The sequence below is a fragment of the Helianthus annuus genome, chromosome 3, assembly GCF_002127325.2.
Source record: "Helianthus annuus cultivar XRQ/B chromosome 3, HanXRQr2.0-SUNRISE, whole genome shotgun sequence".
Lineage (NCBI taxonomy): Eukaryota > Viridiplantae > Streptophyta > Magnoliopsida > Asterales > Asteraceae > Helianthus > Helianthus annuus.
The window spans coordinates 113,236,845-113,264,550 of record NC_035435.2 but is presented as its reverse complement, the minus strand read 5'-3'; the positions used below and the strand labels follow the sequence as shown (position 1 = coordinate 113,264,550).

The window sequence follows — 27,706 nt, the reverse complement described above, 5'->3', positions numbered from 1 at the left end:
GTTCCACCCACGGGTTCAAGGTAATTAAGTTCTTAACTCACCAAACCATGGCGTCGTGTACAATCTTAGCCCGAAGGATTGCGGCAGAGCTTTGTTCCTCGTGTAAATAGTAAGGGTTTCATCATCATTAGGTATTTAATTAACCATGAAACGATTAACTGTTAATCTGTTATTTCTTTTATTCACTTCAATTTTTTTTTCTTCATTTGAAGGGCTGGAGTCGACGAATAACAAGTCAACAACTGGGATGTGTATGGTTTTAGATTCTCCTTTAGCATACAACCTTATCCAGGTATTTCGACCTAATGCCTCAGTGAACTTACATATTGAAAGTTTGATTAAAAAAAAAGGAAAGATGAATTGAAAAATGTTGCACTTTTGAGTAGACTTTCCACAATTGCAAAGAGTGTATAACCATTATTTATTGGTTGTGTTGTACAAAATGTATATGAGTAGTTATAATTGTGCAGTTGTGATAATTTGATTGCAGATAAAGATTAAAGTCATGTGTTTTGTTAATTAGGTCTCAAATTGAAACCTCGAAGGAAATGAAGTGGAGCTCGGGTTGGTAAGTCGTTCATCATCGATCATTAGGTAACAATTCACAATCTCAAGTCACCTAACTGACTCGCCATTTCAAATTTTATCAATTAATACCTAGAAGATGTATATGGTTGGGTTTGAGATACTCCATGAAACCAGTTTTGAAATTACGATTTTTGCAAAGTAATCGGCAAGTGGGTTGGAGAAGGAAAACCTTCAGTTGTACCAGTTCTAGACTAGTGTTGTCACACCCCCAAAATCCACCTGCGGATAACACCCGCTTCGAGGGCGTGACCGACCAGGATCCAGCCACCAATTATACCGAATACTTAAGTTGATAACAAAAGTAATACTTACTATGCATAAGCTTAGCAAATATTAAGTTCAGAGTTTAAAGTTTTAAGTTCAGAACAGTAATAAGTAGCGGAAGCATAAGTAACGTAGTTTAAAACAAAGTTCATGATTTCAAAATAAGGTAACACCCAACACAAGGGTGAACAGACACTACACGTTCCCAAGCTGCAAGCTCCATCGTCACTGGTTACCTGCAAAGCATGCAGTAAGGGGTCAACAATAATGCTGAGTGAGTTCACTAGTTGTCCAGTTTTAATTACCAAAAACTTTGTTTCACCGGTTAATTTATCCGTTTATACATGCCCTGGGGAGCTACCCCAAAAGTTAGCGACTAAACTGTTTTTCCAATACCGAACACTAGGTAACCGTTGCGTATCCGCAGGATGCCCCGATGTCAATGTTCTATCATCATTGACGGATTTCTGAGTTCATTAGTTCACGCCCGTCCCAAACCAGGGCACGGTGTGAGGCTGGTAAACACCTAAATAGCGCTATCAACTAATAACCCGCTCGCCTAACCCGGCGACTAATCGGTATTTGTAGTAGGGACTTGAGTGATAGAGTTTCGTTTAGTGCCGTTAGTTGCAATCCGTATAAACAGTAATTAACCAAAATGTTTCCCAATACCCGGGAAGGAAAGGTAAGTTTTGTTCCCAATAACTAGGGAAGGTATGTAAATGGTATCCCCTTTTTCCAGGGGATAGGGTTGCTAGTCTCGTGTCCCAAACCACCGGGACGCATGCTTTTAAGTTGTGAACTCACCTTGGGTTGCTCGGTAGGTTTAGGTTACTTGTCAATCACGTTGGTCACCACGTCCTAACATGGTTACCGGTATAGGTCAGGTTCGGTGCACAGGTATTCACGTAAAACACATATAGGCACGTAACTCGCATACAAGTAAATAGTCATGGGGTCATTGGGCCGGCCCTAACAGAAACACAGTCAAACAGAACACAGCAACACACAGTTTATTTAACAGATAGCCCAAGTTAACACAGAATGGCCCAATAACCAAAATGGACAGCCCACTCGCAACCAGCTGGTCTCGAGTCGCAACCAGGTGGTTTCGGCTTGTCACGCTGTGGTTGCGAGTCGTAACCGTGGTCTCGAGTCATCATGCTGTGGTTGCGAGTCGCAACCGACGTAGTCTCGAGTCGCAATCACATGGTTTCGACTTGTCATGCTTTGGTTGCGAGTCGCAACGGTGCGGTTTCGAGTCGGAATGCTGTCGTTGCGAGTCGTAATCTGTCACTTTCATATACACGTGATGATGCAGATATGACAGTCCAAATAGTACCAAGAATTCAGGCCCATTTTAGGAAACAACCAATAATATTTCACTAACACTTTGCCTAATCTGAATGCTAGTAAAGATAGATCAAACTTTGCCATTTTTAAAACCTTCAAACCATATTCAACAAGTTCATCCTATATTCATATTTTTCTAGGGTTTTCATCATAACAAATCATACCCTTTTATGAACCAAAAATCACATTTATATGACAAGATTAACATGGCAAGAACAAAGAACATATAATATATAGCCGAAATCTTAAGTTTAGCATCATCATCTTGGCAAGAAATAAAGAAGCATAGTATGGTTAGCCATAACCATTCTTAATCTACCATTTCTAGTTATTTTAAGCATGTTTAGCAATTTTTCATACACAAGGTTTAACACACATAATCCAACTTCACAAATCATCCAAAAATCATGTGCAACAATTTTAACTAACCATCTTCTAGTTCATACAATATACATAAATCTTATGCACATAGTAACAACACTAACCGGTTGTGAAGAAGGAGGATGAGCCGAAAGAAAGGAAGAAAATGAGAGAAGATGAAGTGTCCGAGCGATCCGAGCTTGACCGAGTCCTTGTCCGAGGTCCCTGCTTGAGCCGAAAATTTGGAAGAGTTTGGATGTTGTTTGGGGTTTCTTGTTGAGAGAAAATAGGAGGAGTGTGTGTTGGTGTGTTGTGCCAAATGAAAGAAATGAGGGAAAGGTTGGATATATATACAAGGGGTGTTTTCGGGTTGGGCTTGGGGTTTCGGCCCAAACCGGTTTCGGCTCAACGGCCCACTCGAGACCGAGTGGCCCACTCGCAACCGCCCGGTTGCGAGTCATGGTCTCGGGTCGTGGTTCCGGCTCTCATACATATATATATATAATACATACATACATCACATATCATGCAAAAATCACGTTTCCATTCAATGTTTCCATTTAATAATATTTATATACACACGAAATATTACAAGGTGATCGTTCGGAAAAACCTCGAGTGTCACATTATCCCCAAGTTTTAAGAACTTTCGTCCCGAAAGTTGAAGCAGCCACTGCCAAGCTAGCGTGTTTCAACGGGGTGTCACATCATCCCCCCGTTAGTTTGGAATTTCGTCCCGAAATTCGGTTGTAGCTTCAGTGCTGGGGTTTTCGTTTGGGAATAACTGGGGATACTTGGACTTCATCTGGTCCTCCCGCTCCCAGGTAAACTCTGGGCCGCGCCGTGAGTTCCAACGAACTCGTACAAGGGGTATCTGGCTACGTTTGAGGGTTTTGATTTCTCGATCCGTGATCTCAATCGGTTCCTCAGTAAAGTGTAGCTGTTCGTCAATCGCCAGTTCCTTAAAAGGAATCACAAGTGTTTCATCCGACAAACACTTCTTCAGGTTAGATACGTGAAAGACGTTGTGCACTGCACTCAGCTCTACAGGCAGGTTTAATCTATAAGCAACCTTACCGATTTTCTCGGTAATTTCGAATGGTCCAACATACCGTGGATTCAGCTTGCCCCGTTTACCGAAACGGACCACACCCTTCCAGGGTGAGACTTTAAGTAGAACCCGGTCCCCGACCTGGAATTCTAATGGTTTTCTACGCTTGTCAGCATAGCTTTTCTGACGGTCACGAGCTGCCGCCATGCGTTGCCTGATCTGGGAAATCTTTTCCGTTGTATCTACCACTAGTTCTGGGCCTGTGAGTTGACTATCACCGACTTCCGCCCAGCAGAGAGGTGATCGGCATTTACGACCGTACAATGCCTCAAAAGGTGCCGCCTGAATACTAGTGTGATAGCTGTTGTTGTAGGAGAATTCCACCAGCGGCAGATGCTTCTCCCAGTTCTTGCCAAAATCGATCACACATGCTCTAAGCATGTCTTCCAGGGTTTGGATGGTGCGTTCAGACTGCCCATCCGTTTGCGGGTGATAAGCGGTGCTCATGTCCAAACGTGAGCCAAAGGATTTGTGCATAGCTTGCCACAATTCGGAAGTAAAACGAGCGTCTCGGTCGGAAATAATAGAAGTTGGCACCCCGTGCCTGGAGACTACTTCCTTTAAATAGAAACTTGTCCGTTTCCTTAATGGCCAAAAAGTGTGCAGACTTAGTCAGACGATCTACTATCACCCAGATAGTATCATTCCCGCGTTGAGATCTAGGTAGCCCTGTAACAAAATCCATGGAAATTTGTTCCCATTTCCATTTCGGGATTTCCGGCTGCTGGAGTAGGCCTGCTGGTTTCTGATACTCGATTTTGACTCTTGCGCAGGTCAAACATTTGCCAACGTAGGCTGCTATGTGGGCTTTCATGCCAGGCCACCAGTAAGTTGTTTTCAAGTCGTGGTACATCTTATCTGCACCAGGATGTACTGAATAACGGGACTTATGGGCTTCGTCCATTACAAGCTCTCGTAGATCTCCGTATAGTGGGACCCAAATGCGCCCTGCCACATAGTAGGCGCCGTCCTCTTTCTGTTCTAGTTGCTGTCTCGATCCTCGCAGGGACTCAGCCCTGATGTTTTCCGGTTTCAAAGCTTCAACCTGAGCATTTCGGATCTGGGTAGGGAGACTAGACTGGATAGTAAGTTGTAATGCTCGCACGCGCTTTGGTATAGTGTCTTTCCGGCTGAGGGCGTCTGCCACGACATTGGCCTTGCCCGGATGATACTTGATGGCGCATTCATAATCATTCAGAAGTTCAACCCATCGACGTTGTCGCATGTTTAATTCTTTCTGCTTAAAGATATGCTCGAGACTCCTGTGATCGGTGTAAATGGTGCACTTGGTACCGTACAGGTAATGTCTCCATATCTTAAGCGCAAATATCACTGCTCCCAGTTCTAAGTCGTGTGTAGTGTAATTCCTTTCATGTGTCTTAAGTTGTCGAGAGGCGTAAGCAATAACTTTCTCGCGTTGCATCAACACACAACCGAGTCCATGAATAGACGCATCACAGTAAACCACAAAGTCGTCCGTTCCTTCAGGTAACGAGAGAATAGGAGCACTGCAGAGGTTATCCTTAAGCCTCTGAAAAGCAGATTCCTGTGCTTCATTCCACTTGTAGGTGACGCCTTTCTGAGTGAGCGTAGTGAGGGGTTGCGCAATCTTTGAGAATCCCTGGATGAATCTGCGGTAGTAACCTGCCAATCCCAAGAATTGGCGAACTTCAGTCGGAGTCTTAGGGGTAGGCCAATTCTTTATAGAGTCGATCTTAGCTGGGTCGACGTGGATTCCATCCTTGTTAACCACGTGCCCAAGGAAATGGACTTCTCGAAGCCAGAAGTCGCATTTCGAGAACTTGGCATACAGTTGCTCGTTGCGAAGGAGTTCGAGGATAAGGCGTAGGTGCTGTTCATGCTCTTCCTGACTTTTCGAGTAGATCAAGATGTCGTCTATAAACACAATCACGAACTTGTCGAGGTAGGGTTTGCATACCCGGTTCATGAGGTCCATGAACACTGCAGGGGCGTTGGTCATCCCGAAGGGCATAACGAGGAATTCATAATGACCATAACGAGTTCTGAACGCAGTCTTGGAAATATCTTCATTACGGACCCTTAACTGATGATAGCCTGATCGCAGGTCAATCTTAGAGTAGTAGCTTGATCCTTGCAATTGATCGAATAGGTCGTCGATTCGAGGGAGAGGGTAGCGATTCTTGATGGTAACCTTGTTCAGCTCACGATAGTCGATGCACATTCGGAATGTGCCATCCTTCTTCTTAACAAAGAGTACCGGTGCTCCCCAGGGTGACGAACTAGGGCGAATAAACCCTTTATCCAAAAGTTCCTGTAGTTGTGTAGAGAGTTCCTTCAATTCTGCGGGGGCTAAACGGTAAGGCGCACGAGCTATAGGCGCTGCTCCGGGAGCTAGCTCGATTTGGAATTCGACCTGACGATGGGGAGGGAGTCCAGGTAATTCCTCAGGAAATACCTCAGGGTAGTCACGCACAATTGGAAAATCTTCAATCCTCTTTTCCTTTTCCTGCGTGTTGGTAACAAGTGCTAAGATAGCGGTGTGCCCTTTTCGTAAACACTTCTGGGCCTTCAAGAACGAGATAATGCCGGAGATTTCTCCACTTTTGCCACCTTGTACAATGAGGGGTCTGCCAGAACGGCGAGGTATACGAACTGCTTTCTCTTGACAAAGGATCTCAGCGCGATGCTTGGATAACCAATCCATACCAATAACGACGTCGAAGCTTCCGAGAGTAACAGGGAAAAGATCGATACTAAAGGTCTGACCAGACAACTCTAGTTTGCAGCCTTTGACAACACGTGAGGCCTCGATGTTTCTACCATTAGCTAACTCGACGATATGAGGAGAACTTAGTAACGAAAGCGGACGCTTAAGCTTCTTACTAATACGTAGGGATACATAACTAGCATCGGCACCGGAATCAAATAACACAGAAACATAACGATCATCGAGTAGGAACTTACCCGCCACGACATTGGGGTCATTCCTTGCTTCACCAGCTCCAATCACGAAAGCTCTTCCTCTAGCACCATTCCCAGCATTGTTGTTCTGATTGTTGTTCCCAGCTCCCTGATTATTGTTGCGGTTCTGATTCAGTTCAGGGCAATCCTTCTTAAAGTGCCCCTCAGCTCCACACTTAAAACATGCCCGGTTGTTTCCCTGCTGCTGTTGCTGTTGGGGTTGTTGCTGATTCTGTCTAGCTGGGAACTGACTTCGACAATCCTTGGCGTCGTGCCCCATCTTGTGGCATCGCTGACACTGGCCCTTGTTACATGCCCCATTGTGGTGCTTGTTACACTTGTTGCACTTAGGGTAGCTTCCCCGGTAGCCACCCTGTTGCTGGGTGCCTTTGTTGTTTTCAGTTTTCCTTTGCTGTGCTGGGGCCTGAGTGGGGTTAGCATCCTTGCTTTGACTTCCTTCCCACTTACGCTTGTTGTCACTAGAAGTTCCGACAGTAGCACTGATCCTTTTGGGCAACCGGCCCTCTTCCACGGCCTGATCAGTGAGTTTGTGAGCAAGTCGAACGATCGGCTGAATAGTAGTGTGGTTGGCTGAAGTTACATGGCTTCGAATCTCTGGAGCCAAACCCTTGATGTACAGTTCGATTCTTCGATACATAGGTCGAGACATGTTTGGGCAAAGAGCAGCATAGTCATTAGACAGCTTGGTGTAAGTTTCAATTTCCGACCCAACCATCTTGAGCTCATAGTACTCATTCTCAAGCTTGTGGATGTCATCCCGGTGACAGTATTCATCCTTAATCATATCCTTGAAATCCTCCCATGCCGTAGCATTTGCAGTCTCCAACCCAAACATCTGAATCTGCGCCTTCCACCAAGAAAGCGCGCTTCCTTCAAGCGTAGCAGTAGCAAATTTCACCCAATTTGCAGGGGGACACTCGCAAACAGCAAAAACAGCTTCAATTTTCTCAATCCAATGCAGAAGACCTATGGCACCCTCAGTGCCGTTGAAAGGGAGAGGCTTGCAATCCATGAAAGTTTTGAAAGTACACACTGGTGGTTGCGCAGGTGCATGCTGACCTATAGGGTGAGAAGCGAAACGTATAGGTTTAGAGGCGAAAAGACGATGTGGCGGTAGGATCTAAACATCCTAAAATAACGAGCTTACCTATAGGGTGAGCTGCGAAAGCTGCAGCCACTGTGTTGAGTAGGTTAGTGAACTGAGCCTGTGTCATGTTAATGTTTCCTCTTCCACGTCCACTCATTGTCTTCATAACCAGAAAACACAATATGAGTGTGATGTCGTAGTGTAGCGAGAATGAGATAGAAGAGAGAGGTGTATCTATCTAGTTTAGGCACACTAGTACGTATATCAAAACAGGAAACATAAAGCAAACAAGTAAACACTGGTCCGAGCTATGAGGTCAAATGTGCCGAGCCTTGCACTTGGAGTGTAGTGTCGTTACGAGTCACGGGTTATAGTCTGGTTTCTTCCAAAAAGATTTTTCCCCTTTTTTTTAAAACCAAGTTCACTATAACCAATGGCTCTGATACCAATCTGTCACACCCCCAAAATCCACCTGCGGATAACACCCGCTTCGAGGGCGTGACCGACCAGGATCCAGCCACCAATTATACCGAATACTTAAGTTGATAACAAAAGTAATACTTACTATGCATAAGCTTAGCAAATATTAAGTTCAGAGTTTAAAGTTTTAAGTTCAGAACAGTAATAAGTAGCGGAAGCATAAGTAACGTAGTTTAAAACAAAGTTCATGATTTCAAAATAAGGTAACACCCAACACAAGGGTGAACAGACACTACACGTTCCCAAGCTGCAAGCTCCATCGTCACTGGTTACCTGCAAAGCATGCAGTAAGGGGTCAACAATAATGCTGAGTGAGTTCACTAGTTGTCCAGTTTTAATTACCAAAAACTTTGTTTCACCGGTTAATTTATCCGTTTATACATGCCCTGGGGAGCTACCCCAAAAGTTAGCGACTAAACTGTTTTTCCAATACCGAACACTAGGTAACCGTTGCGTATCCGCAGGATGCCCCGATGTCAATGTTCTATCATCATTGACGGATTTCTGAGTTCATTAGTTCACGCCCGTCCCAAACCAGGGCACGGTGTGAGGCTGGTAAACACCTAAATAGCGCTATCAACTAATAACCCGCTCGCCTAACCCGGCGACTAATCGGTATTTGTAGTAGGGACTTGAGTGATAGAGTTTCGTTTAGTGCCGTTAGTTGCAATCCGTATAAACAGTAATTAACCAAAATGTTTCCCAATACCCGGGAAGGAAAGGTAAGTTTTGTTCCCAATAACTAGGGAAGGTATGTAAATGGTATCCCCTTTTTCCAGGGGATAGGGTTGCTAGTCTCGTGTCCCAAACCACCGGGACGCATGCTTTTAAGTTGTGAACTCACCTTGGGTTGCTCGGTAGGTTTAGGTTACTTGTCAATCACGTTGGTCACCACGTCCTAACATGGTTACCGGTATAGGTCAGGTTCGGTGCACAGGTATTCACGTAAAACACATATAGGCACGTAACTCGCATACAAGTAAATAGTCATGGGGTCATTGGGCCGGCCCTAACAGAAACACAGTCAAACAGAACACAGCAACACACAGTTTATTTAACAGATAGCCCAAGTTAACACAGAATGGCCCAATAACCAAAATGGACAGCCCACTCGCAACCAGCTGGTCTCGAGTCGCAACCAGGTGGTTTCGGCTTGTCACGCTGTGGTTGCGAGTCGTAACCGTGGTCTCGAGTCATCATGCTGTGGTTGCGAGTCGCAACCGACGTAGTCTCGAGTCGCAATCACATGGTTTCGACTTGTCATGCTTTGGTTGCGAGTCGCAACGGTGCGGTTTCGAGTCGGAATGCTGTCGTTGCGAGTCGTAATCTGTCACTTTCATATACACGTGATGATGCAGATATGACAGTCCAAATAGTACCAAGAATTCAGGCCCATTTTAGGAAACAACCAATAATATTTCACTAACACTTTGCCTAATCTGAATGCTAGTAAAGATAGATCAAACTTTGCCATTTTTAAAACCTTCAAACCATATTCAACAAGTTCATCCTATATTCATATTTTTCTAGGGTTTTCATCATAACAAATCATACCCTTTTATGAACCAAAAATCACATTTATATGACAAGATTAACATGGCAAGAACAAAGAACATATAATATATAGCCGAAATCTTAAGTTTAGCATCATCATCTTGGCAAGAAATAAAGAAGCATAGTATGGTTAGCCATAACCATTCTTAATCTACCATTTCTAGTTATTTTAAGCATGTTTAGCAATTTTTCATACACAAGGTTTAACACACATAATCCAACTTCACAAATCATCCAAAAATCATGTGCAACAATTTTAACTAACCATCTTCTAGTTCATACAATATACATAAATCTTATGCACATAGTAACAACACTAACCGGTTGTGAAGAAGGAGGATGAGCCGAAAGAAAGGAAGAAAATGAGAGAAGATGAAGTGTCCGAGCGATCCGAGCTTGACCGAGTCCTTGTCCGAGGTCCCTGCTTGAGCCGAAAATTTGGAAGAGTTTGGATGTTGTTTGGGGTTTCTTGTTGAGAGAAAATAGGAGGAGTGTGTGTTGGTGTGTTGTGCCAAATGAAAGAAATGAGGGAAAGGTTGGATATATATACAAGGGGTGTTTTCGGGTTGGGCTTGGGGTTTCGGCCCAAACCGGTTTCGGCTCAACGGCCCACTCGAGACCGAGTGGCCCACTCGCAACCGCCCGGTTGCGAGTCATGGTCTCGGGTCGTGGTTCCGGCTCTCATACATATATATATATAATACATACATACATCACATATCATGCAAAAATCACGTTTCCATTCAATGTTTCCATTTAATAATATTTATATACACACGAAATATTACAAGGTGATCGTTCGGAAAAACCTCGAGTGTCACAAGTGTGTTACAAGTTTTTAAAATTACGATTTCTAATAATATTGCAAATGATCATTGTCATTTGGATTACCTTACTTTGATTCTTATTCTTTTCTTTTATGTTTTACAAGTACAATTATGACAATCTTAAAGAACAGAGTGAGAACATTACCATTTTTGCGGATGGGTCAAAATTACCATCTTTAGTAAAGGGGTCAGGTTTACCGTGTTAGTAAGGGGTGAAGGTTACCTGTAACACCTCGAATTTTTGTGTCCAATGATGTGTTAACACGTGTCATTTGTTTACACGTGGCATCTATAATAAATAAAGGACTAATTTTGACAAACCTTGAAAGTATATAAATTCGAGGGTTATAAATGTCAACAAGGGTAAATATACTGTATAGTATCCCTAAATAATGCTTAAACCTTTAAACGAATAAATTATAGATCGTACAAAAACAAAACGCGGAAGAAAGTGAGAGATTACAAACTACAGGGGTTAACTGTGTCAACATGTTTAATAATACCTCTGAGTGACCCTTTAACGTTCCAAAGACTTTGTAACGGTATTATACCCTCACTAAAATAATATATATGAATTTCGCGAAGTTTCGATATGAAACGAGAAAGTTACGATCGAATTCGTAGAAGAAGGGTTAAAAGCGTCATTAATGAAAGTTAAGACTTTCTGAATAATTAATAAACTAACCGGGGACTTAATAATGCGGGTAATTAACACGAGGCCCCTATCGGTAAATAACCGAGGGCCAAACCGCAAAGTTACCCCTTCAAACCCGAAAGGTCAGGTAAATCATTACGAAAGATTTCGTTATTAATGGCCGGATTCTGCAATCATTGCAAAAAGATTTAAAATTTCTGAAATCTTAACCCTACGCGGCCCGCATTGCATAATGGGTTAAGTTGAGGCGGGCCGCGAGCCTCCTCAACCTACGCGTCTGATCTTCTAAACCCAGGCGGCCCGCATTGTAAACGCATGGAACCTCCATGCGGGCCGCATTGGACGCCCAGATGCAGAAACTTTGTGTTTTCTTGACTTTTGGAGCCTTTGAATGATCAAACACCAATGTATGAGGCATGGGCACCCTACACTTGACCCATAACTTCAGGGGACACCTACCCATCACCCTTGACCTGTTGTAGTGCTTGTAATGATCATGCTTGCTTGACATTGGCTATAAATAGCCAAGTTTGGCACATAACATTCACACAACTCAAACATACACCTCTGATCATTCTAAGGAGCTCCCAAGCATTCTCTTCTGCTTTATAATCAAGAAACAACTTCTGTAAGTCGTTCATAACCATTTTGGATTCACATTTCCATAGTTATAGCTCATAAACGCAACCGTCGTAACTAACGGTTGTCATTACAATATCTTGCAAATGGTTCAGTCTTATGACGAATCAAAAATGGTTATAAGTTGGTATTTATGTGGGTAATAAACCTCTAAAAAGGTTCCCCCTGATCACCACTCTAACTATGTCAATTGTCGAGTCAAACGTGCGGTTAAAAAGTCAACAGAAAGCTATTATTAGCGATTTATGCATAATCTGTAATGTATATGTTATGGAACCTGTTTTGACAATCATAAAACATAATAATAAGTATATAAACATGTTTGCGCTCGTTTGAATCGATCATTTACTATATTGAACCGGTTCGGAGCCGAAAGTCGCAAAAGTTTGACTTTTGCTTTGACTTCAGTTCTGACCCGTTTTAGTGAGGTATAAGTATACCTTAGGACTCTCTTAGGACCAGGTCACATGTTGGTATACGCCTCTGTGGTCGGTTCATGAGTTATCCGAGTCTTTTACGTATTTCCGTCATTCGCCTAAAAGTTGACCGTAACGGCCTTTTAAAAATTAAAACGAGTATTTCGGACACGTGAACGGACCAAAACCTTGCTTATTAAATTATAAGCATGTCCTTAAAGTTTCACGTCAATCCGAGGTCTAGAATGAGAGTTATGCTAAAAGGCGCACTTTTAAGAAAGTTTTGTAATTAACGGCGCAATTAGCATAACGCTCATCTAACCCAAGTTTTCGGCACCAAAACTTTTACCCACTGTGGTAAAATAATATTTTGGGAATTTTAAAGATTTTTAATAATTTTTACCTTGCTCATAACCTGCGGTTATGGCTACGGTTCGGTAAATACCGAATATGCCCTTTTTGGCCAAAACGAGAGTTCTACAAGGTCTTTTGACCCGATTCCAATTACCACTGATTTTAAATAATAAATAAAGTATTTTAAGCTTTATAAGCTGTTCGGGAAACTCAGATTTCCTGTAGAACTCGAAAAGCTTTTTTTAAGTCTTTAAAATGACCGAAAAGCCCCTACGGGGCATAATATAAACTTAAACTCGTTACGGGCATTACGGAAGGTATCCTACTGATACCAAAATACTTTTAAGGCATATTGACTTAGGAAATAAGCGTACGACTCTCATGGTTAACCGTTTCGCCTATTTGCGCACACGGTACGGCTCATGGAACTAGTTTTCGTGCAATAGCCGATATGGGTCAAATTATATTATTTGAACCCCAAAATCCAGAGTATGAACTATAAACCCATATAAAACAAGTCTCTGAACTTGTTGGGTCCAAATCATACTCCATTCTCGGTTTTCGCCTTTTCGTGCGAATTAACCATATCTATATATCGGAATCAACCGGTTTAAGCTACGGCTAATACAAGGACCGTTAGGATTCTAAGAGGTTAATTAAAACCTTCGTTCCAGATTAGGAGCCCCAGTAAAAGCTATCGGTGACTTGATCTAAATTAAGGATTAATACTTGCAAAGGTAAATACTTTAACTTATTTCCCCTATATGGGCTTGGGTTACGGTATGTTAATACCGCTTGATTGAGCATTATATAATTCCATCGCTTAGGTGGTTAATTGATTAAATATGATTGGCTCATTTAAACAGTTTTGTTGCTTATAAGCCTTTGGGGGGTTTAATGACCGTTGTCCCGGATATCCTTGGCATCATTTTACGAAATGGCCACGACCATCGACATCCCGGTGTAGGCGTACACCCGGTATAAAGTGTCGACATTAAAACTAAAAGACGTAGCCGTTGGTTTTTGTACTACGGTTTTACGCAAACGTGGTGTGTCTATAAATCTTTAACCCGGCACGACCCGGGCTACTGAACGCATAAAAGAACATGTAAAACGTTCACAAGATGATTATGAATTTTCCCAAGTTATAAAAGAGTTTGTGCCTTGTGCATTCAAATCAATTTTAATAAACATTTTCAAATGTGTCAGTTGAATGTATTTACCAGTGTAAACTGACGTATTTTCCCCAAAAAGATTAAGTGCAGGTACCTAAACGTAATTGGCTGGTATTAGCTCCCTAGCGTCGGGATAAGCCTCGCAAGCTTGATTGCAGTATCTAATGGAACAATACTTTACCTTTATTTACGATCCACTGTGGATATTCAACTTCTGTAATACATTGATATTATCACAAGAGGTTGAAATTTACATATTTATCTTATGCTTCCGCTGTGCATTATATAATTGTGTGGTTTGACTATATTGTTGCCAACATCGTCACGGTAATCCCCCACCGGGCCCACCGGTGAGACACGTGGAAATCGGGGTGTGACAGGTTGGTATCAGAGCCAACATTGAGTGAATTAAACACTACCCTATTGTGTTTAATCTCAATGACACAATTGCACATACTTGAGTCTAGACAATAACTTAGGACAAATTCGGATTATTACTCCTTTTTGTCTTTATTTTCGATTTGATTTTTAATAAGTTTTGGAGCAGGAAAATGCCACCTGTTATATTCCGAGGAAGAGGAAGGGGACGTAGAGGCCGAGGAGAAATCGTGACACATCACGATCAAGAAGCTGGACCATCTGGTACAAGACATCCTTCGATGACAAGGAGCGAAGAGCCACAACGACGAAGAGATCTTTACGAACCAGCGAGGCATTCCACTTCGCACAGCTCGACGCCATCCTACCGGCACTCCTTTGGGCCAGATTCAGAAAATAATCCCAACAACCCACAACCTTCCTTCATACCTCTACAACGTTCGGTATCGCACCGAAACTACGACGACCCTAGTCCATACTACGTAGCTCAGTTTAATCCGGCTGACTACATACAGGAACCTTCAGGTTTTGTTCCACTAGGGCCACAAGACCATTTTTCTGAAGATCCCATGGAGGAAGATGAGGATCCAACTGAACCAGCTCGTGGTACGCCCACGCATCCGATAGAAGTATCTGATGGATCTTCATATCATGGTCCGCAGTATCAAGGCCCAGACAGCTTTATGGCCTTGTTTGACCGACATGAGTGGTACAACACACCATCTCATCAGACATCGCAACCGAGACATCCACAGGATCCCTCTGAGGATTCACGCTTTGAGGCAGTTACGCCACCACCTTCGCCACCGGCACAGCCAGTTATACCTGATCCGCCGAGGCGTAGGAGGACAAATGCTCGTATGTCTACACGAGGAGGAGGGGGTATCCACTTCAGCACTCCTCGACATTCTAGTAGTAGCCATTATCCGCCACTACATGAAGAAGGACCTTCAAGTCCTATACAAGAAGCGAACTCCGCACCAACTGCACGAAATTCGCCACCATTTGGGTATGACCAACCCATACCAGCTTACACAGGTCCAACGGCTTACAACCCGTTTGAACCATCACAAGCACAATACAACTACGGCTATGAGCGCGACCCATATGTGGTGTCGGCTAGATATAATGCGCGCTACCCTGACGGAGCACATGGAAACATGGGACCACCGGACTACTCAGCTCATGGGTATCCAATACCTCCCAGACCTCCAGTTCCACATCAAGCGCCGCAACCACGTTTTTCTCCTCCTGAACAGGAAGAAATACTCCATCGACTAGATCGGGTGGAGAGAGAGTTCGAGGAAGAAAAGAAAAGCCACCGAGGATTTCTCAAGGGCTTGGCAAATCTACTAAAGGGCAAAAAGAAGAAACGTGACCATTAGCCCTTAATAGTTGTACTAATGTAATTTCTATTTTGAAATAAGTCCCTGTGTGGACAACTTATCGTATTTCAGTCCCTACGTGGGCTTATCTTTAGTCCTTGCATGGACACCTATCTTATATTAGTCCCTGCGTGGACTTGTCACTTATTTTAAAACCTCTCTGGAGGTATGTACTATTTGAAAGACCCGTTTAGGGCAATATGTAATTGTATTTGAGATTTTGGAATGTATGTTATAAGTTTTGTTTTAAAATATATAAAAATAAATCAAAACCATTCCTTTTATATTGATCTGCCTAAATAAAGAATCTTAAAAGGTGAAACCTAGCTTGGGGTCTGTTAAGATCGAGTCAAGATGGTACGACCTAACTGAAAAGATTCTGATTCCCTGTTAACCTCTGTACGCATGTTAACATTCATGGCAGATGTGATTCGTTAAAATCACGCACGTCATTCTTATACAATAATCCTTTAAGGATTTCAAAACCCAACTAAATGATATATAAATCGTGGGTTAAATCACCAATGAAGGTGATCAGTATTATAAAGACATCCATTAGTGATGCAATGCCTACGGGCCAGTATTATTAAAACATCCATTAGCGATGCAGTGCCTACGGGCCAGAACTATTAAAACATCCATTAGTGATGCAGTGCCTACGGGCCAGAATTATTAACACATCCATTAGTGATGTAGTGCCTACGGGCCAATATTATTAAAACATCCATTAGTGATGTAGTGCCTACGGGCCAACCATATTAAGACATCCATTAGAGGTGTAGTGCCTATGGGCCATAATAATTGTCTTATAAAGACAAAAGGCAGTGGTAGTCTATGACTCTCTGTCAGAAAGAGATAAAAGAACTACGGTTCAATTCTCTATGCCTTTGATTCTCTGGAATCTCGGCTAATATTATAAAACATCATCATGATTAGGCTTTATGCCGCCAATACTATTTATATAGTTGAAGTAGGATATATTCAGATCCTAATATGTAATGAACTAATAAGTTAACCGAATATGGTCTCTGTACCATGGTTGACAAATTGTCATAAAAGACAATCATATAATAATCTCCTAAATTAAAATTTTGTTATCTTCTGTAACAGATTCAAGTTACAATGGCGGATCCCAATGGAGAGAACAGCCACACGAATGAAGATGACTATGACAATGCATTTGACAGGCGCACAGCTAAAGGCTCTGATCAACAATGCTGTCCAGGCAGCTATTGATCGTCAAAATACTGAGTCTCAAGGCAGATCTGTGTCAAAACCACCCTCTAAACCAAAGACACACTCCAAACCACCCTCTGAACCCAAGAAAGATGACGACAAGCACTCGTCTACTGAGCACAGCGTTCACCGCGATAGAGAATATACTGATGCGTCCAGTGCTAAGGGTTGCACCTACAAATACTTTGTATCATGCAAGCCCCATGAATTTACAGGGGAAAAAGGTGCGGTTGATTGTATCACCTGGCTGGACGAGATGGACACGATTGTGGACATCAGCGGGTGCGCTGAGAGGGACGTGGTTAAGTTTGTGTCCCAGTCATTCAAGGGCGAGGCCCTGGCATGGTGGAGAGCTCTGGTGCAGGCTTCAGGTAAGTCTGCCTTGTACAAAATGTCATGGGGGGAGTTTATTACCCTCATAAAAGAAAACTACTGCCCTCAGCACGAGGTTGAGAAGATTGAGGCTGATTTTGTCTCACTGGTGATGACAAACCTGGATTGTCAAGCATATCTGACAAGTTTTAACACTATGTCACGCCTGGTGCCATATCTTGTGACACCAGAACCACGAAGGATTGCCCGATTCATTGGGGGCTTAGAGCCGGCAATCAAGGCCAGCGTAAAGGCCTCTAGGCCGACGACCTTCAGGTCAGTTACTGACCTCTCCTTGTCTCTTACACTTGATGCTGTCCGTTTGAGGGCACAAAGGAGCAAGGAGGCTGAAAAGCGAAAACGTGAGGATGATACCTCACGAAAGTCTGGGAAAAAGCACCGTGGAAACGGTGAAGACAAGAGAGGGTCGGAGGCAAAGAAGGAAGGGCAAGCTGATGGAAGACCTCACTGCAAGGTCTGCAAGAAACCTCACTCCGGGAAGTGTAGGTTTGCGTCTGGTTCACAGTCGCAACAAAGGACACCACCCTGTGGGCTATGCAAGTCCAAGGATCATAAGACAGTGGAGTGCAAAAAGATAAAGGATGCAACCTGCTTTAATTGTAATGAGAAGGGGCATATAAAGAGTAATTGCCCGAAGTATGCCAAGAAGGCAGAAGAGACTAAGAAGACAAATGCGAGAGTCTTTCGCTTGGATGCAAAGGAAGCGGTCAAGGACGACAATGTGCTTACAGGTACTTTTCTCGTAAATAATATATTTGCAAGAGTACTGTTCGATTCTGGCGCTGACAAGTCCTTTGTAGACCAGAAATTTTGCCAACTACTAAATATGCCAATCAAAACCCTTGACGTGAAATACGAAGTAGAGTTAGCAGATGGCACGATAGAAACCGCCTCTACTATTCTAAAAGGATGTGAAATATCCATTAGGAACCATTCTTTTCCTTTATCTCTACTTCCTTTCAAACTTGCGGGTTTTGACATCGTGCTAGGCATGGACTGGTTATCCCATAACCAGGCCCAAATCATTTGCGGCAAAAGACAGATAGTTTTAAAGACTCCGAGTGGTGAATCTCTTACCATTCGAGGGGATACGCATTACGGATTGCCCGAAGACGTATCTATGCTGAAAGCTTCAAGGTGTTTGAACAGAGGCTGTGTAATTTACATGGCTCAGGTGATAATTGAAGAACCAAAGCCGAAGATCGAGGATCTTCCTGTCATTTCTGAATACCCCGAGGTTTTTCCTGAAGAACTACCTGGTTTGCCACCAGATAGACAAGTGGAGTTCAGAATTGACATCATTCCTGGAGCAGCTCCGATAGCAAGAGCACCTTACAGATTAGCGTCAACGGAAATGAAAGAACTGAGGACCCAGTTGGATGAACTGCTGGCGAAAGGTTTTATCAAACCTAGTTCATCCCCCTGGGGAGCTCCTGTCCTATTTGTAAAGAAGAAGGACGGGTCGATGCTGTTATGCATCGACTATAAGGAACTAAATAAAGTTACCATAAAGAATAGATATCCTTTACCAAGGATCGATGATCTGTTCGATCAGCTGCAAGGAGCAAGCTACTTCTCCAAGATCGACTTAAGGTCGGGCTATCATCAACTAAGGGTCAGAGATGAAGATGTACACAAGACTGCATTTAGGACTCGCTATGGTCATTACGAGTTCTTAGTGATGCCTTTTGGGCTCACAAATGCACCGGCTGCGTTCATGGATCTCATGAATCACGTTTGCAAGCCGTATCTAGATAAATTCGTCATAGTCTTCATCGACGATATCCTTATCTATTCCAAGAACCAAGCAGACCACGAGAAGCACCTCCGTTGCATTCTCGAATTACTACAGCGTGAGAAACTCTACGCCAAATTCTCGAAATGTGAATTCTGGCTACGAGAAGTTCAGTTTTTAGGACACGTTGTGAGTGAGCGTGGTATCCAAGTGGATCCCGCTAAGGTAGAGGCGGTCATGAACTGGCAAGAGCCAAAGACGCCTACCGAAATTCGTAGTTTCCTGGGGTTAGCAGGATACTACCGAAGATTTATTGAAAATTTTTCGAGGATTGCTGCGCCCTTGACTTCCTTGACCAAGAAGAAAGAAAAGTACATTTGGGGCCCGAAGCAGCAAGAGTCCTTCGAAATACTGAAGCAAAAGCTAAGCAACGCACCTGTGTTGACCTTACCTGAGGGTACAGATGAATTCGTAGTTTACTGCGATGCATCGCACACGGGCATGGGGTGTGTGCTTATGCAGAAGGGCAAAGTGATTGCCTATGCTTCAAGACAATTAAAGGTGCATGAAAAGAATTACACCACCCATGATTTGGAGTTGGGTGCCGTTGTATTTGCGCTGAAATTATGGAGGCATTACCTTTATGGTATTAAATTTGTGATTTATTCTGATCACAAAAGCCTCCAGCACCTGTTCAACCAGAAGGAGTTGAACATGAGACAGCGCCGTTGGATGGAAACCCTGAATGATTATGACTGTGAAATCAGGTACCATCCCGGCAAGGCGAATGTGGTCGCCGATGCCTTGAGCAGAAAGGAAAGGGTAAAACCTATTCGAATCAATGCCAAGAGCATTGAAGTTAAAAATAATTTGATGGAAAGGATATTAGCTGCGCAGCGTGAGGCTGTGTTGGAAGCTAATTATCCTAATGAAAAGCTGGGAGTAACTGAGGAGCAGTTGACTCTTAGCAAGGATGGAATTCTTAGGCTGAACGGACGTATATGGGTTCCGATTTACGGAGGACTACGTGATGTTGTTCTCCAGGAAGCCCATAGTTCCAAATACTCAGTCCATCCTGGTGCTGACAAAATGTACCAAGACTTAAAGGCAAATTATTGGTGGATAGGCTTGAAAAAGTCTGTAGCCGCCCATGTAGCAAAGTGCTTGACTTGTGCTCAAGTCAAAGCCGAGCACCAAAAGCCGTCTGGCTTGCTACAACAGCCTGAACTTCCCGAGTGGAAGTGGGAATGCGTAACTATGGACTTCATAACCAAGTTACCCAAGACCAGGAAAGGAAACGATACAATATGGGTCATAGTTGATAGGCTGACTAAATCAGCTCATTTTCTACCCATCAAGGAGACGTATAGCTCCGATATGTTAGCCCAACTTTATGTTGATAAGATTGTAGCCTTACACGGCATACCTGTGTCTATTATCTCCGACAGGGATACTAGATACACATCTCATTTCTGGAAAAGTTTCAAGCAATCTTTGGGCACGCGTCTAAACTTTAGTACGGCTTACCATCCACAGACGGACGGTCAAAGTGAGCGTACTATCCAAACGCTAGAAGACATGCTTCGTGCATGTGCGATCGATTTAGGTGGTAACTGGGATAAAAACCTACCCCTGATCGAATTCTCCTACAATAATAGCTACCACACCAGCATAAAGGCTGCGCCTTTTGAGGCATTATATGGTAGGAAATGTAGATCGCCTGTTTGTTGGGCGGAAGTAGGAGAGGTCCAATTGTCGGGACCAGAGATTGTTTTCCAGACAACGGACAAGATTGTCCAGATCCGGGAATGTCTCAAGGCTGCCCGCGATAGGCAGAAGAGCTACGCTGATCCAAAGCGTAAGGATTTTCACTTCGAAGTGGGTGAAAAGGTATTACTTAAGGTATCGCCCTGGAAGGGGGTGATGCGTTTCGGCAAGAAGGGCAAGCTGAGTCCGAGATACATAGGGCCTTTTGAGGTCATTGAACGAGTCGGATCAGTTGCCTATAAACTGAACTTGCCTGAAGAGCTCAATGGAATTCACAATGTGTTCCACATCTGCAATCTCAAAAAGTGCTTCGCCGACGAATCGTTGGTGATTCCACACACAGATGTACATATAGATGAGAGCTTAAAGTTCATAGAAAAACCTTTGTCGATTGAAGATCGACAGGTGAAGAAGCTTCGCAGAAAGCACGTACCGATTGTAAAAGTCAAATGGGATGCTCGTAGAGGTCCTGAATATACGTGGGAAGTCGAAGCTACAATGAAAGAAAAATACCCCTATTTATTTGAGTAAATCTCGGGTCGAGATTTATTTTAAGGGGGTGAGGATGTAACACCTCGAATTTTTGTGTCCAATGATGTGTTAACACGTGTCATTTGTTTACACGTGGCATCTATAATAAATAAAGGACTAATTTTGACAAACCTTGAAAGTATATAAATTCGAGGGTTATAAATGTCAACAAGGGTAAATATACTGTATAGTATCCCTAAATAATGCTTAAACCTTTAAACGAATAAATTATAGATCGTACAAAAACAAAACGCGGAAGAAAGTGAGAGATTACAAACTACAGGGGTTAACTGTGTCAACATGTTTAATAATACCTCTGAGTGACCCTTTAACGTTCCAAAGACTTTGTAACGGTATTATACCCTCACTAAAATAATATATATGAATTTCGCGAAGTTTCGATATGAAACGAGAAAGTTACGATCGAATTCGTAGAAGAAGGGTTAAAAGCGTCATTAATGAAAGTTAAGACTTTCTGAATAATTAATAAACTAACCGGGGACTTAATAATGCGGGTAATTAACACGAGGCCCCTATCGGTAAATAACCGAGGGCCAAACCGCAAAGTTACCCCTTCAAACCCGAAAGGTCAGGTAAATCATTACGAAAGATTTCGTTATTAATGGCCGGATTCTGCAATCATTGCAAAAAGATTTAAAATTTCTGAAATCTTAACCCTACGCGGCCCGCATTGCATAATGGGTTAAGTTGAGGCGGGCCGCGAGCCTCCTCAACCTACGCGTCTGATCTTCTAAACCCAGGCGGCCCGCATTGTAAACGCATGGAACCTCCATGCGGGCCGCATTGGACGCCCAGATGCAGAAACTTTGTGTTTTCTTGACTTTTGGAGCCTTTGAATGATCAAACACCAATGTATGAGGCATGGGCACCCTACACTTGACCCATAACTTCAGGGGACACCTACCCATCACCCTTGACCTGTTGTAGTGCTTGTAATGATCATGCTTGCTTGACATTGGCTATAAATAGCCAAGTTTGGCACATAACATTCACACAACTCAAACATACACCTCTGATCATTCTAAGGAGCTCCCAAGCATTCTCTTCTGCTTTATAATCAAGAAACAACTTCTGTAAGTCGTTCATAACCATTTTGGATTCACATTTCCATAGTTATAGCTCATAAACGCAACCGTCGTAACTAACGGTTGTCATTACAATATCTTGCAAATGGTTCAGTCTTATGACGAATCAAAAATGGTTATAAGTTGGTATTTATGTGGGTAATAAACCTCTAAAAAGGTTCCCCCTGATCACCACTCTAACTATGTCAATTGTCGAGTCAAACGTGCGGTTAAAAAGTCAACAGAAAGCTATTATTAGCGATTTATGCATAATCTGTAATGTATATGTTATGGAACCTGTTTTGACAATCATAAAACATAATAATAAGTATATAAACATGTTTGCGCTCGTTTGAATCGATCATTTACTATATTGAACCGGTTCGGAGCCGAAAGTCGCAAAAGTTTGACTTTTGCTTTGACTTCAGTTCTGACCCGTTTTAGTGAGGTATAAGTATACCTTAGGACTCTCTTAGGACCAGGTCACATGTTGGTATACGCCTCTGTGGTCGGTTCATGAGTTATCCGAGTCTTTTACGTATTTCCGTCATTCGCCTAAAAGTTGACCGTAACGGCCTTTTAAAAATTAAAACGAGTATTTCGGACACGTGAACGGACCAAAACCTTGCTTATTAAATTATAAGCATGTCCTTAAAGTTTCACGTCAATCCGAGGTCTAGAATGAGAGTTATGCTAAAAGGCGCACTTTTAAGAAAGTTTTGTAATTAACGGCGCAATTAGCATAACGCTCATCTAACCCAAGTTTTCGGCACCAAAACTTTTACCCACTGTGGTAAAATAATATTTTGGGAATTTTAAAGATTTTTAATAATTTTTACCTTGCTCATAACCTGCGGTTATGGCTACGGTTCGGTAAATACCGAATATGCCCTTTTTGGCCAAAACGAGAGTTCTACAAGGTCTTTTGACCCGATTCCAATTACCACTGATTTTAAATAATAAATAAAGTATTTTAAGCTTTATAAGCTGTTCGGGAAACTCAGATTTCCTGTAGAACTCGAAAAGCTTTTTTTAAGTCTTTAAAATGACCGAAAAGCCCCTACGGGGCATAATATAAACTTAAACTCGTTACGGGCATTACGGAAGGTATCCTACTGATACCAAAATACTTTTAAGGCATATTGACTTAGGAAATAAGCGTACGACTCTCATGGTTAACCGTTTCGCCTATTTGCGCACACGGTACGGCTCATGGAACTAGTTTTCGTGCAATAGCCGATATGGGTCAAATTATATTATTTGAACCCCAAAATCCAGAGTATGAACTATAAACCCATATAAAACAAGTCTCTGAACTTGTTGGGTCCAAATCATACTCCATTCTCGGTTTTCGCCTTTTCGTGCGAATTAACCATATCTATATATCGGAATCAACCGGTTTAAGCTACGGCTAATACAAGGACCGTTAGGATTCTAAGAGGTTAATTAAAACCTTCGTTCCAGATTAGGAGCCCCAGTAAAAGCTATCGGTGACTTGATCTAAATTAAGGATTAATACTTGCAAAGGTAAATACTTTAACTTATTTCCCCTATATGGGCTTGGGTTACGGTATGTTAATACCGCTTGATTGAGCATTATATAATTCCATCGCTTAGGTGGTTAATTGATTAAATATGATTGGCTCATTTAAACAGTTTTGTTGCTTATAAGCCTTTGGGGGGTTTAATGACCGTTGTCCCGGATATCCTTGGCATCATTTTACGAAATGGCCACGACCATCGACATCCCGGTGTAGGCGTACACCCGGTATAAAGTGTCGACATTAAAACTAAAAGACGTAGCCGTTGGTTTTTGTACTACGGTTTTACGCAAACGTGGTGTGTCTATAAATCTTTAACCCGGCACGACCCGGGCTACTGAACGCATAAAAGAACATGTAAAACGTTCACAAGATGATTATGAATTTTCCCAAGTTATAAAAGAGTTTGTGCCTTGTGCATTCAAATCAATTTTAATAAACATTTTCAAATGTGTCAGTTGAATGTATTTACCAGTGTAAACTGACGTATTTTCCCCAAAAAGATTAAGTGCAGGTACCTAAACGTAATTGGCTGGTATTAGCTCCCTAGCGTCGGGATAAGCCTCGCAAGCTTGATTGCAGTATCTAATGGAACAATACTTTACCTTTATTTACGATCCACTGTGGATATTCAACTTCTGTAATACATTGATATTATCACAAGAGGTTGAAATTTACATATTTATCTTATGCTTCCGCTGTGCATTATATAATTGTGTGGTTTGACTATATTGTTGCCAACATCGTCACGGTAATCCCCCACCGGGCCCACCGGTGAGACACGTGGAAATCGGGGTGTGACATTACCGTTTTTAGTAAACGGGTCAGAAGGAGATACTTTATTAAACACGCCAAACTCATCCTTTTTGGTAATCAGGTCAAACTCTTTTTTTTTTGTAGTAAATGAGTCAAAATACCATTTTCTGGTGAACTGGTCAAAATTATAATTTTAGTAAACATGTCAAAATTTTCGCTCTTAGTAAGCGAGTCAAATTCATCGTTTTTAGTAATCGAGTCAAATTACCATTTTTAGTGAACGGGTCGAAATTATAATTTCAGTAAACGGGTCAAACATATCATATTTAGTAAACACGTGGGTCGAAATTGTAATTTTAGTAAACGGGTCAAACATATCATATTTAGTAAACACGTGGGTCAAAATTATAACTTTAGAAAACGGGTCAAACATGTTTAGCCACAACGGAACTTTAACGGGTTTTTTATAACATTTATTGATCAGCATGCACTATATAATGGGGAGCATCAATCAGAAGATAAAAAAAGAAAAAGGGGCCAAAACTTTATATGCTCTAGGAAACCGAAGCAACAAGCACATAGTGGCATGGGTAAGATGGTCAATTACTAATTTACATCTACTTTGAGGCCAAATCTATTTGAAGTTTAAAAACAACTTTGAATAGGCCTGTGAAGTAAAATAAAGGCCAAACCAGGCAACCCGGCTTTCAAATTGGTGTTGTCTATGCAAAATCCATTGTTAATTGACTATTTTTGCCCTTCAGTTTAGCCATGATTTTTTCATACAATTGTTTCAACATTGTCTAACCTATGTTGTGTACTTGTGTGTAGGAAGAATTTGAAGCGCCCGATGTCGGCTGATCTCACGCATGTGATGTGACCAATGAAGATTAGTGAGTATCTCTTTTTTTAGTTATATACTTTGAGGATAAATCGTGCAACTGTGGGTTTCAGGTCATTTGTGATGATGATGTGAGGGAAAATATACCTGCTATGGTTTCTTGCAATGAGGATACACAAGAAGTAATTGCTACCAAAATATGGTTAATAAACAGTAAGATAAAACCTTGTGTTTTAACAAGGTATTATTTAATTTTTTCTATTGTTTGTGTAAATATCTAAACTTGGCTCTTAAAATTTTTATTTTTAGTACCATACATTGGTGGGAAACTGTTTGATTTGCTTGATGACCATTTTCTTGCTTTTGAAGTCAATTTGAGTCAGGTTATGGTGTGCTTGGGCAGGGTTGGAGGTACAAGTAGGAGGGGGTGAAGCTATGAAATTTGTTGAAAAATGGCAAGAACCCAAGGGATTTAATTTTTACTAGATTACATTGTGGGTACAATTAATTTGGTCTGCGCTGTGTTAATGAAAAGACATAGAAGCTAAGGATGAGAATTGGCAGGGGGCTGGCTTTGAGAGACTAGAGAAAACTTTCATTTGGAGCAAGACACCAACTGACATAGTGGAGTATATGGCAAGATGAGTCTGTGTGAGTGCTAATAGTATTAATATTCCTAGAAGGTCATTACAATGGTGGAAGTTTTTAAAGATTACAAGAGAATTATTATTATTTTAGCTGCAATTTGCGTGTTAATATTGATTTATTACTTACGGTTGTTGAACGTGACATGGTCAATATCATGGAAAACTAAGGCCTAGGAGATCAACTAAGCCACAACGATACAATGTTTAGAGATCATGCATGTTTCATATTCCACACACTTTGGCTTATGTTTTAGTGTCAATGGTCTACTTAAAGATTCAATGCAATATCAGTTATTGAAATTGTCTCCAACATTGCCTTTTCAAGTTTTTAACATGTTATACATCTAAATGTGACATGTGAATGTAAAAAAAAATTATGTCATGACGACACTAAAACGCCCGTCCACCGAACGGGTATACTACTAGGGTTTAATAGCGAATCGTGTGTATAGGGTTTTTGTTTATAATATATATCTTTAACGGAAAGATACAATAAACTTTGACTGTTTTATTTAATTTGTAGACATAGAACAGTTGTTTTATATGGTAAATGTACATGTCACCAACAGAAAAAAATGGCACTATAAGCATAGGATTATCTTTGTTTGCTACGTTGTAAGCGTAACCCGTCCACCGGACGGGTATTAAACTAGTTACTTTTAGTTTTAATTTACTTTTTACATATTTTACATAGTTGCTACTTGTACGTGTACTTAGAAGATTAAAAAAATAAATTGATATCAAATGGTACCTCGTAATGAGATGGCGCGACATAACGGGGATGAGAAGATGGCGTGTCACGCGAGCTCTCCAACAAAAAGGCGGTGCGTTACGGAGGCTCTCTCGCAAAAGGGGTGGTGTGGCACAGAAGAAAATGTAGGCCACTTTGCCTATTCTTTCTATGATTTCGAATCGTTTTGGCGGAGGATCATGCACTGGGGGCGTAGTAGTCCGATGCTTCAGCAAGATCGTTCTCAAATTTGGCGTAAAGCATAATTAAGCTGTAATAATACTTTGGCAGAAATAATTAAACTATGCATGGCTATGATTGTATCCTAACAAGGATGACTGGACTATTCTGGGCTTTAATGATACTCCGGCGTAGATGATTTGTCCTCGCGTGATTACAAACAACATTTTTACATTTGTCATGTTTGTCTTCCACTTGATATTTGTTGTTATCTTACAACATTATGTGATTATACACAGGCATGGGAGCGAAACCAATACTTTATAAGTAGTATTTTATTTGTTACCATATGAGCATCCCGTAGTTAAAAAATGACACATAGCAAAGTCTGTAATTTGTATGCAATACTTGATATGTAAAGAAAAGAAGCTGAAAACCTACAAATGTCCCCTGCACCCTTTCAACAAAGAGGTGGTCCGTTGAACGAGTAATCTGGCCAAGAAGTGGCCCAGACATGAAGTAACCTGGCAAAGAGGTGGCTTGGCTGAGGGTTTTCAGCGGGATGAAGTGGCGCCAAGAGGGTGAGGTGACCTGGATATAGCACAATAGCATGCGTTCTTTTCTGGCATGACTCGTGACTGATGCGTCATGACTTGTACGATCCAAAGCCATTG

At 41.9% G+C, this 27,706-nt stretch overlaps 1 long non-coding RNA gene across 2 annotated transcripts; it reads left to right on the top strand.

The window, feature by feature from the left end:
• Window positions 1-232: 232 nt before the first annotated feature.
• Window positions 233-26,231, top strand: LOC110927858. Of its 2 annotated transcripts, XR_004889553.1 has the most exons (6): window positions 233-292; window positions 524-594; window positions 25,119-25,224; window positions 25,466-25,527; window positions 25,589-25,688; window positions 25,879-26,231. It is a non-coding gene; the product is annotated as an uncharacterized LOC110927858 (long non-coding RNA). The 2 variants fall into 2 exon arrangements; XR_004889552.1 differs by having other exon boundaries at window positions 25,589-26,231.
• Window positions 26,232-27,706: the final 1,475 nt, after the last annotated feature.